Here is an 11,336-nt window from a genome sequence, read left to right on the forward strand (position 1 = left end):
ATTTGATTCCTTTGATTGCTTTTTCTTCTCTAATTGCTACTGCTAACATTTCTAGTACCAGATTGAATAAGAGGGGTGATAGTGGACACCCTTGTTTCACCCCTGATCTTCTTGGAAATGCTTCTAGCTTCTCCCCATTACATATAATATTTGCTGATGGTTTTAAATAGATGCCACTTATTATTTTAAGGAGGGCTCCATTTATTCCCATACTTTCTAGTATTTTTAAAAAGAATGGATGTTGTATTTTGTTAAAAGCCTTTTCTGCATCCATTGAGATAATCATGTGGTGTCTGCTAGTTTTATTGTTGATATGATCAATTATACTGATGGTCTTCCTAATATTAAACCATCCTTGCATTCCTGGAATAAATCCTAACTGATCAAAGTGTATTATTCTTGAGATAAGTTGCTGTAGACTTTTTGCTAATATTTTATTTAAAATTTTTGCATCTATATTCATGAGGGAGATTGGTCTATAATTTTCTTTCTCTGTTTTATCTCTTCCTGATTTAGGTATCACTAACCATATTTGTGTCATAAAAAGAATTTGGTAGGACTCCTTCTTCACTAATTTTCCCAAATACTTTGTAGAGTATTTGGAATCAATTGTTCTTTAAATGTTTGATAGAATTCACTAGTAAATCAATCTGGCCCTGGGGACTTTTTCCTAGGGAGTTGACTGATGGTTTGTTCAATTTCTTTTTCTGAGATAGGGTTATTTAAGTAATTTACTTCCTCTTCAGTTAATCTGGGAAACTTGTATTTTTGTAAATATTCATCCATTTCCCTAAGATTGTCAAATGTATGTGCATAAAAGTGGGAAAAATAATTCCTAATTATTGTTTTGACTTCCTCTTCATTGGAGGTGGATTCACCCTTTTCATTTTTGATACTCACAATTTGGTTTTCTTCTTTCTTTTTTTATCATATTTACTAAGGGTCTACCAATTTTATTTGGATTTTTTATAAAACCAGCTTTTAGTTTTATTTATTCAACAGTTTTCTTAATTTCAATTTATTAATCTGTCCTTTGGTTTTCAATATTTCTAATTTAGTATTTAATTGAGGATTTTGAATTTGTTCTTTTTCTAGGTTTTTCAATTGCATGCCCAATTCATTGACCTCATTTTTCTCTAATTTAATCATGTATGCACTCAGGGGTATAAAACTTCCCCTAAGAACTGCCTTTAATGCATCCCACAAATTTTGGTATGTTGTCTCATTATCATCATTCTCTTGAATGAAATTACTGATTGTTTCTATAATTTCTTGTTTGACCCCCTCATTCTTTAAGATTAAATTGTTTAATTTCCAATTAGTTTTTAGTTTGTCTTTCCATGGCCCTTTATTGCATATAATTTTTATTGCATCATGATCTGAGAAGGATGCATTTAATATTTCTGCCTTACTGCACTGAATTGTGAGGTTTTTATGCCCTAGAACATGGTCGATTTTTGAGTTTGTTCCATGAACTGCTGAGAGGAAAGTATATTCATTTTTATCCCCATTCAGTTTTCTCCAGAGATCTATCATATCTAGCCTCTCTAAAATTCTATTCACCTCCTTCACTTCTTTCTTGTTTATTTCGAGGTTAGATTTATCAAGTTAAGAGAGGGGTCCCCCACTAGTATAGTTTTGCTATCCATTTCTTCTTCTAATTCCCTTAACTTCCCCTCTAGGAATCTGGATGCTATAGCACTTGGTGTATATATGTTAAGTAATGATATTGCTTCATTCTCTATGGTGCCTTTTAGCAGGATACACTTTCCTTCCTTATCTCTTTTAATTAGATCTATTTTTGCTTTTGCTTTATCTGAGATAAGGATTGCTACCCCTGCTTTTTTTACTTTATTAGAGGCATATTCTACTCCAGCCTTTTACCTTTAACCTGTGGGTATCCCTTTGTTTCAAATGTGTTTCTTGTAGACAGCATATTGTAGGATTATGGTTTTTAATCCATTCTGCTATCTGCCTCTGTTTTATGGGAGAGTTCATCCCATTCACATTCACAGTAATGATGACTATCTGTCTCTTCCCCTCCATCCTATTCCCTCCCCTTCTTATGGTTTTGTTTCTTCCTTCTCCCTTCCCCTCCTTGAGGGTTTTCCTTTTGACCACCACCTCCCTCAGTGTTCCCTCCCAGTAACTCCCCCTTCTTTACCTACCCTCTCCCCTTACTACTATTTCCGTCCCCTCCAAACCCTCCCTTTTTATCCCTCCCTTGCCCTCCTACTGCCTATAGGACACAATAGATTTTTATATTCATCAGAGTATGTTATTCCCCCTTTGATCCCAAACCAATGAGAGTAAATTTCATTCAGTGCTCCTCTCCCTCCCTCCTTTCCCTCTATTTAATGAGTTTTCCTGTTTTTTCATGTTAGAAGCTTAAACTTAACTGATTATGTTGATCCCTCTTTGAACCAGAACTAGTGAGAATAATGTTCAACTGATGTTCCTCTCCCTCTTTCCTTCACTTCTATTATAGTGTGTTTTTATGCCTCTTTGTATGGCCTAATTTACCTTTTTCTGTCTCATCCTTTCCTTTTATCCTATTTCAGTCCCTTTGACCCCCTTTATAAGGTTGCTGGGTTTTTTTGTCATTAAGTTAGTTCATTTATACCCACATCCTCTACCTATGTATAACCCTTTTAAGGGTCATGATAATTATACAAATATCGATATTGACAGCTATCAGCTTCTCATATAGGGATGTGAATATTTTGCTCTTATTGCATCCCAAGTTTTGTGCATGTGTGCATGGGTGTTCATGTGTGCATGTGAGTATGTGTCAGTGTGTGTTTTCCTTGTTTACCTTTTTATGTATTTCTTGAGTCTTGTAATTGGAGATCAAATTTTCCATTGAGCTCTGGCTTTTTCATCAGGAAAGTCTGGAAGTCCCTTATTTCATTAAATGACCATCTCCTTGCCTGAAAAATTATACTCAGTTTTGCTGGGTAGTTAATCCTGGTTTGCAGTCCTAGCTCTTTTGCCCTATGAAATATCAAATTCCAATCCCTCCGATCTTTTAATGTAGAAGCTGCTAGGTCCTGTGTGATCTTTACTGTAGTTCCACGATATTTGAATTGTCTCATTTTGGCTGCTTGCAGTGTTTTCTCCCTCATCTTGTAATTGTGGAATTTGGCTACTATATTTCTTGGAGTTTTCAATTTGGGATCTCTTTCAGGGAGAGTCCGGTGAATTCTTTCAATAACTATTTTATCTTCTCATTCCAGGACTTCAGGACAGTTTTCTTTAACAATCTCTTGGAAGATGTTGTCCAGGCTGCTTTTTTCATCATGGCTTTCTGGTAGACCAATAATTCTTAAGTTATCTCTCCTGGATGTGTTCTCTAGGTCAGCTGTTTTTCCAGTGAGATATTTTACACTTTCTTCCATTTTTTCAATCTTCATGTTTTGTTTGATTGACTCTTGATGCATCATAGAGTCCTGAGCTTCAATTGACTGATTCTGTGTTTTAGTGAATTATTCTCTTCAGTTAGTTTTTGAAGGTCCTTTTTTAGGGAGGTATTTTCTCCAATTACTTCACTAATTTTACTTTTTAAGGATGTGTTTTCTTCAGTGAAACTTTTTTCCAATTTGGTCACTGTAGATTTAAATTTGTCTTCTGTCTCCCTAATAAGACCTTTAAAAACCTTCTTTAGTTCCTTCAAGAATGCTTTTAGGGCTTGAGACCAGTTCATATTTCCTTCTGTGGTCTCAGGTGTGAGTATAGAGTCCATGTTGTCCTCTGTATTTGGTTGTTCTTGATCACTATAATAAACTCTAATCGATTTATTTGTCTTCCCCTTCTTCTCAGCTTCCTTCCTTCCCATTGTAACTTCCTATTTCCTAATTTCTTAGGCGGGGAGCTAGATGCCTAGTTTTTGGTGTGCTGTAACCTCTGGGTGTGTAGATTGAGGTCAAGGCAAGGGCTCTCAATGTTTCCATTAAGTTATGCTGATGCTCACAGAGTGCTTTGTGGAGGAGGGGTGGTCTGGACACTCCAGATTTCTGCCTCTGTGCCCCTGGGTTACTGCTCCTGCAGGCTATTGCTGGTCAAGTGAGGTAGGGCTTGTTGGGACCCCTCCCCCTCTTCTCTTAAGACTCCTTGCTGCCTCAGTCACACCCCTTCTCAATGACTCCTAAGCCCGAGACTATTTCCACTGTCTCAGGATTTCACTCTGAGTTTTCTAGGTCACGGAGGGGGGATCAGAGCAGCCAGAGTTCACTTTGTCATCCTAGGCTCTGGAAAGTCAGGCAAGCAGTTTCTAAACTTCCAGGTTGGGGGATGATAGCCCCAGGAGAAGCTGCTGTCTCTGCTGGGGACCCCGAGCTCTCTCTTACCCAGCTCCAATGGATCCTTCTGACCCTTGGTGAGATGCTGGTGAGATGGCTGCGAATCGCCCTTGGGGTGGGTGAGTCTGCCATCTGGGGCTCCTTCTGTCTCTGCTGTAGTCTGCTGTCTCATCCAAGCTGCTGCAGCCCCCACGTGCTCTGCACTCCCCCTGCCTGGACCCGCGTGGGCACTTTCTTGGGCTGGATTCTACCACTCCAAAATCCATTCAGATTCACTTTTTAAAAGTAACTTAGAAAAGTTACTGCTTCTGTTCCACCATCTTGGCTCCACCCACTTTCAAGCAATTCTTAATGAAAAAACCAGAATTGAATAGAAAATTTGACATTCAGATACAAGAAGCAAGAGAAGCATGAGAAGGTAAACAGGGAAGAGAAATCATAAGGAACTTATCAAAGTTGAACTATTAACATTCCTACATGGAAAAATGATCATTGTAACTTATAAAACCTTTCTCAGTATGAGAATAGCTGAAGGGAATATAAATGTGTGTATACATATATATAAATATGTATAAATACATATATGTCTATATAAGAGGTTATGGGGCATATGAATACATATGTGAGTGTGTGTATATATGTGTACACGTATACATAGAGGGCACAGGACCAATTGAATAGGAAGGGATGATACTTAAAAGGTGGAATTAAGAGGTGAGAGAGGAATATAATGAGAGGAGATGGGGAGAGACAGAATGGGGTAAACTATCTCATATAGAAGAGACAAGGAAAACTGTTACAATGGAGGGGAAGAACAGGAAGGCAAAAAGGAATGGATCAACTTTACTCTCATTGAATTTGGCTTGGGGGGGGGGAATTACATACACACTAAATAGGGTATCTCACCCTACAGGAGAGCAGGGGGGGAGGAAGGGATGAGAGGGGAGATGATGAAGGGGAGGGCAGGTGGGGGAGGGGAGGGAAGTTAGAAGCACACACTTTTGAAAAGGGACAGGGTCAAAGTAGAGAATAGAATGGGTGGGATAGGATAGAGGGAAATATAGTCAGTCTTTCACAATATATCCACTATGGATATATTTTGCATAGCTACACATGTGCAACCTTTATGGAATTGCTTATCTTCCCAGTAAGGGTGGGTGATAAGGGAGGAAGGAAAAGAATCTGGAATTTTAAGTTTTAAAATAAAATGTTTAAAAAATATATTATTATTTTTTACATGCAACTGGGAAATTAGATATGCAGGCACTGGGGTATAGAGATCCATCTTGTCCTACTGGAAAGTCGGAGGGGGGATGGAGGAGGATACAGGAGAGAGCAAATTGGGGGAGGGGGTATACAGTGTGATTGCTGTTTTGGGGTGGTGGGTAGGGGAAAGACAGGGATAAAATATTTGTAACTCAAAATCTTGTGGAAATGAATGATGTAATCTAAAAAAGAACATAAAAATTTTTTTAAAAGAATGGAACAGAACAGGATAGAATAAAACAGAAGAGAATAGAAAGCAATAGAATAGAACAGAAAAGAATAAAACAGAACAGAGTAGAACTGAATTGAACAGAACAGAATGGAATGTAGTAGAATAGAACAGAACAGAATAGAAAATAATTGAACAGTACAGACAAGAATAAAACAGAATAGAAGACAATAGAAGAATTGAATAAGACAGAACAGAATAGAAGACAATATAATAGAACATAATATAACTAAGCAGAAGAGAACAGAAAAGAATAGAGCAGAACAGAATAATAAAACACAACAGAATAGAATGGTATAGAATAGAACAGAATGGACTAGAATAGATTAGAATGGAATGGAACAGAATGGAATGGAGAATGAAATAGAATAGAACAGTAGAATAGAATAGAACAGAACAGGATAGAATAGAATAGAACCAAGTAGAATAGAACAGAAAAGAATAGAGCAGAATAGAACAGAATAGAATATGACAGAATAGAATGGAATAGAATAGAACAGAATGGAATGGGATAAGATATAACAAAACAGAATGGAATGGAATAGAGCATAACAGAATAAAAAAGAATAGAATACAACAGAATAGAGTAAAATGGAACAGAACAGAATAGAGCAGAACAGTAAAGAATAGAATAGAACAGAACAGAACAGAATCGATAGAAAAGAACAGGAAAAAAAGAACCAAGCAGAATAGAACAGAACAGAATAGAATACAACAGAATAATAGAAGACAATAGAATAGAACAGAACAGGATCAAATAGAATAGAATAGAAAAGAACAGAACAGGATAGAATTGAATGGAATAGAACAAAATAGAACCAAGCAGAATAGAACATAACAGAGTATAATGAAACAGAATAGAATAGAGACGAACATAATAGAATAGCACAGAATACAAAATAACAGAATAGAACAGAACAGGATAGAATGGAACAGAACAGAATACAATAAAACAGAACGGAATGGAATGCAATGCAATGTGATGCGATGCGATGCAATGGAATAGAACAGAACAGAATACAACAGAATAGAATAGAGCAGAACAGAACAAAATACAATAGAAGAGAATGGAATAGAATAGAATAGAACAGAATGGAATGGAAGGGATAGAATAGAATAGAACAGAATGGAATAGAATAGAATAGAGCAGAACAGAACAGAATATAATAAAACAGAACAGAATACAACAGAATAAGAGTTGAATGGAACAGAACAGAATGGAGCAGAATAGAATAGAACAGAACAGTAAAGAATGGAATAGAATAAAACAGAACAGAATAGAAGACAATAAAATAGAACAGAATAGAACCAAGCAGAATAGAACAAAAAAGAATAGAGCAGAACAGAACAGAAAATGATAGAATACAACAGAATAGAATAGAAGACAATAGAATAGAACAGAACAGAACAGGATAGAATGGAATGGAATGGAATGGAATAGAACAAAACAGAACCAAGCAGAATAGAATAGAATAGAGTCTAATGAAACAAAATAGAATAGAACAGAATGGAATGCATTGCAATGCGATGCAATAGAATAGAATAGAGCAGAACAGAATAGAAAAGAATAGAACAAAACAGAACAGAACAGAATACAACCGAATAGAGTAGAATAGAACTGAATGGAACAGAAAAGAATAGAGCAGAACAGAAGAGAATAGAATAGCATGGAGTATAACATAAGAGAATACAACAGAACAGAATATAACGGAACAGAACAATATAGAGCAGAACAGAACAGGAGAGAATAGAACACGATGGAAGGGAACAGAACAGAATAGAAAAGAAGGGAATGGAAAAGAAAGTAAGAGAAAAACTAGGAAGAGTGTATTTAAAGAGACGGGAAGAGCTTCAGTGCCATAGCAAATGAAAACCCTAATTAGAAGTTTCCCAGGAGCAGGCTGATTGTGCCCATTAAGCAGATCAGGTAACTACCTGCATAGCCATTTCAACCTGAAGTTGATTGTGAGGCCTGGGGAAGACCTAGGAACTAGAGAATTTCCCCAGGTGCCAAAGGATCACAGATATAGAAGTAGATATGGTAAGACCTTAGAAACCATCTCGCCCAACCCCCTCATTTTACAAATAAGAAGCTAAGGTCCAGTGAGGTTAGGTGATTTGCCCAAGATCACATAGGTATAAGAGGCAGAGCAAGGATTTGAACTCAGGTCCTGTGACTCCAAGTTTTGAGTTCTTTCCACTCTAGCCTTCCTAAATATCTAGGCTTCTCCAGGGGGATGAGAGACCTGAGCCTGGGGATCAAGGAATGAGTGAGGATTGAAAGTGAAAGGAATTCTTTAATATTTCAGACCTGCCCCAAACTAACCAAGTATATAAGACTCTACCTTAATTGTCCTCATCCACCCCCCACCTCAAACTACCCTCATACTGAAGTAAAAACCATCTATGCACTTAAATTGACTGAGGGTGCTGACTGGACTATGGCGAGGGGGAGGTAGAAGGCACCACCAGAAAAAAGTAAATAGGTAAAAGCTGAAAACACATGAAGATGGCTTCTAGAAAAGAAGCCTTACCCCTTGTCCATAGTAGAAAGAAAGAAGGAAACACACATTTATTAAGCACTACTATAGATGCCAGGCTCCCATTTAAACCCCACAATTCTGTGAGGTAGATATTATTATTGTCCCCATTTTTCTTTTGAGGAAACTGAGGCAGACAAATTTGCCCAGGGTCAGATTTGAACTCAGGTCTTCCTGACTCCAGTCCCAGTGCTCTATAATCTAGCAGCCAGAGTAGCAGAAAGTTACCCAAAACCTGAAGTGTTGGGAGAGTCTTCTGTTTCGAGATCATCCCAAGAGAACACCTCAAACCAAATCAAATCAAGAACTCATCTTTGTGTAAAGTGTGTGTGTTCGTGTGTGTGTGTGTGTGTGTGTGTGTGTTTCCTTGTAGGAGACATTGCTAGATATGATTTGAAATCTGGAAGGTCTCTGAGTAAAAGAGAACTCATATCACCTCCAGCATGCTGGACAGTGGGGGAAGAAGGAAGAGGTGAATAGTCCAGGGGTGTGGTGGTCCTGGGTGCTCCTTCCTCTAGTCTCTGAAAGGGGTACAAAAGTATAATGATATTTATACGTCCCCTAAATATTTCTGGTCCAGGGCATGATTTTAGTTCAAAACAAAAAGTGACTTCTCTGGTCACTAACCCTTAGCTTGTACTGGCCAATCTGACTCCTTCTCACCCGATGCTCATTACACAAAAGATCATCACAAACAGCACATAGCACTTAAGCCCATTTGTTCAAACAAATAGAAATCAGACAAATCATCCAAAGGAGAAAATACACAGAGTAAATGAGCTCTTTGGTAGTAGTGGGTTAAGAGCTCATCTCAAACCAAGAGACAGTCCAATCTCACGCAAGAGTAAATTCCATGAAGTCTCTAAGGAAGTAAACTGGAAATCGAGGACATGTTGAAAAGTCAACTTCTCCTTTATGCCTGTAGCTTCTCTCTGTATCCAACTGTTTGGGGTGAATCCAAAAGACTGTCTGGAGGCCTTCCTACCCTCCCAAATTAAAGAATGCTTCTTCTCCAAAGCTCTCACACCAGCTCCATCCTCACACAGGAAAGCAGCCTTGTATCAACATCTTCTCCCCCAGTCTAGAGACATACAAAGGATTAATTGGAGAACTGGGTTACATCTGTTATGATCCTGGATGAGACACTCTAAGGGAGCCCAGCGGAATATCTTAATAACCTCCTAACTGACCTCTTAACTTCAAGTGTCTCCTCTCTCCAGATCATCTTTGGTACTGCTAGATGTCAAAATAATCTTGCTAAGGCCCAGGTCTTACTATGGCATAACCCTGTTCAAAAAAAAAACTGTTCAGCAGTTCTTTAAAGTCCAAACTTCTCAGCCTGGCACTGAAAGTCCTCCACAGCAGGACTCCAATGCATTCCACATTTCTTCCTTATCTCTATCTCCCAGCCAAGCTGGCTAAATCTCCCCTATAATCAACAACTGTCTCTGTATATTTGCAAAATCCATACCCCACACCTGGAACACATTCTGTCCTCACCTTCACTCCTCTAATCTTTGGATCCTTCAAGACTCGGCTCAGGGGCCACCTCCCTGTGAAGCTTTCCCTGATCCCCTAAGTTCATGTTCTTCCCAGAAACAAATTGCTTTCTAGTTATTTAGATGTGCACATGTCTCTCTCAACACAATGCCAGTCCCTTTGTGCCAGCAAGGATTTAACGTTGGTCTGCATATCTCAGTAGCCTATCGTACTTGTGTTGCATATTATAGATCCTTGATACTGTTCCTTGAATTAAATCGAATTTAATTATGATTATAATGCTGTGACGGCTGGTGACAGCAACAAGGAACAAAATGTCACACGACTTACCTTGAGGTATCCCCTGTTGGCTCCAAATGTGCAACAGCAACCACTTTTCTGCAGCACAAAATGTGTGTGAGGGTTTTTCTTTTTTTTGAGAGTGACAGGAGATGAGAATAAAACAAATACACAATAGAAGGTCTTGGAGCCACAAACCCAAACTGTTCTTATGTCCAAACTGTTAGGGATTTGTCATTAAAAATAAATACCAGGTCTGAGAAATGCTTGGAAAATAATATCAGTGAAAGAAATAGAGGTTGGACGTGTTCGCTCTGCCTACGGGAACCATCTGGAACAAACAATTCTCTACCCACCCATAGGATCAGATAAAATTGTGGTGCCTTGAAAAGACAGTTCATGAGCATGGCTTGGTGTGCAATAAAAAGAAGGCTTTCTTTAAATGTTCTTCCAATCTACATTTACTCCTTTCCCACGTAGGATGAGACAGTTCCTTTTCTTCCTTCGTGATTGCTTTCCATTTCACTGGTTGGAAGATGCAGAAACGTAAGGAAGACAAGATCCCTACTGCGCCTCAGTGATGATAGATCTGTCTCTGATGATCCCTTGCATCTGACTTGTAATTTGGGAATTTCAGGTAGGCTGTATTCAGTGTGGGTCTTTTGTTGTCATGTTTATGTTTTGTTTCCCTTTAGAACACACTACCTTAAATGTGTGTCTGTGTCTGTGTCTGTATCTATCTGTCTATCTAACACATATTCTGTTTCATCTAAAGGTCATTCACTGGAATCAAAATCCTGTAATGGAAAGGAGGGCAGTTAGGCAGCACATCTTCCTACGTTCAAATCTAGCTTCAGATACTTACTAGCTGTGTGACCCTGGGTAAATCACTTAATCCTGTTTGCCTCAGTTTCCTCATCTGTAAAATGAGCTAGAGAAAGAAATGGCAAAGCCCTTCAGTATCTCTGCCAAGAAAACCCCACATGGGGTCATGAAATCGGTCCCAACTGAACATCAATGGAAAGGAGGCAATATGGTTGGTATATTGTGCATTGGACACAGGAGGGCTGCAGAGTTGTCACTAACTCTGCCCACTATCTTTAGCAAATTATAGAATCTTAATTTAAATTGCACATAATTTAGAACTGGAATGAAACATAGAGAACCATATAGTCTAGCCCCCTAACTATGTATATGAGAAGCTTAAGTAACTTTTATAAACTC

This window comes from Petaurus breviceps, unplaced genomic scaffold (genome assembly GCF_028583685.1).
Source record: "Petaurus breviceps papuanus isolate PSGF00001 unplaced genomic scaffold, PetGlider_PUasm1.0 419, whole genome shotgun sequence".
Taxonomy (NCBI): Eukaryota; Metazoa; Chordata; class Mammalia; order Diprotodontia; family Petauridae; genus Petaurus; species Petaurus breviceps.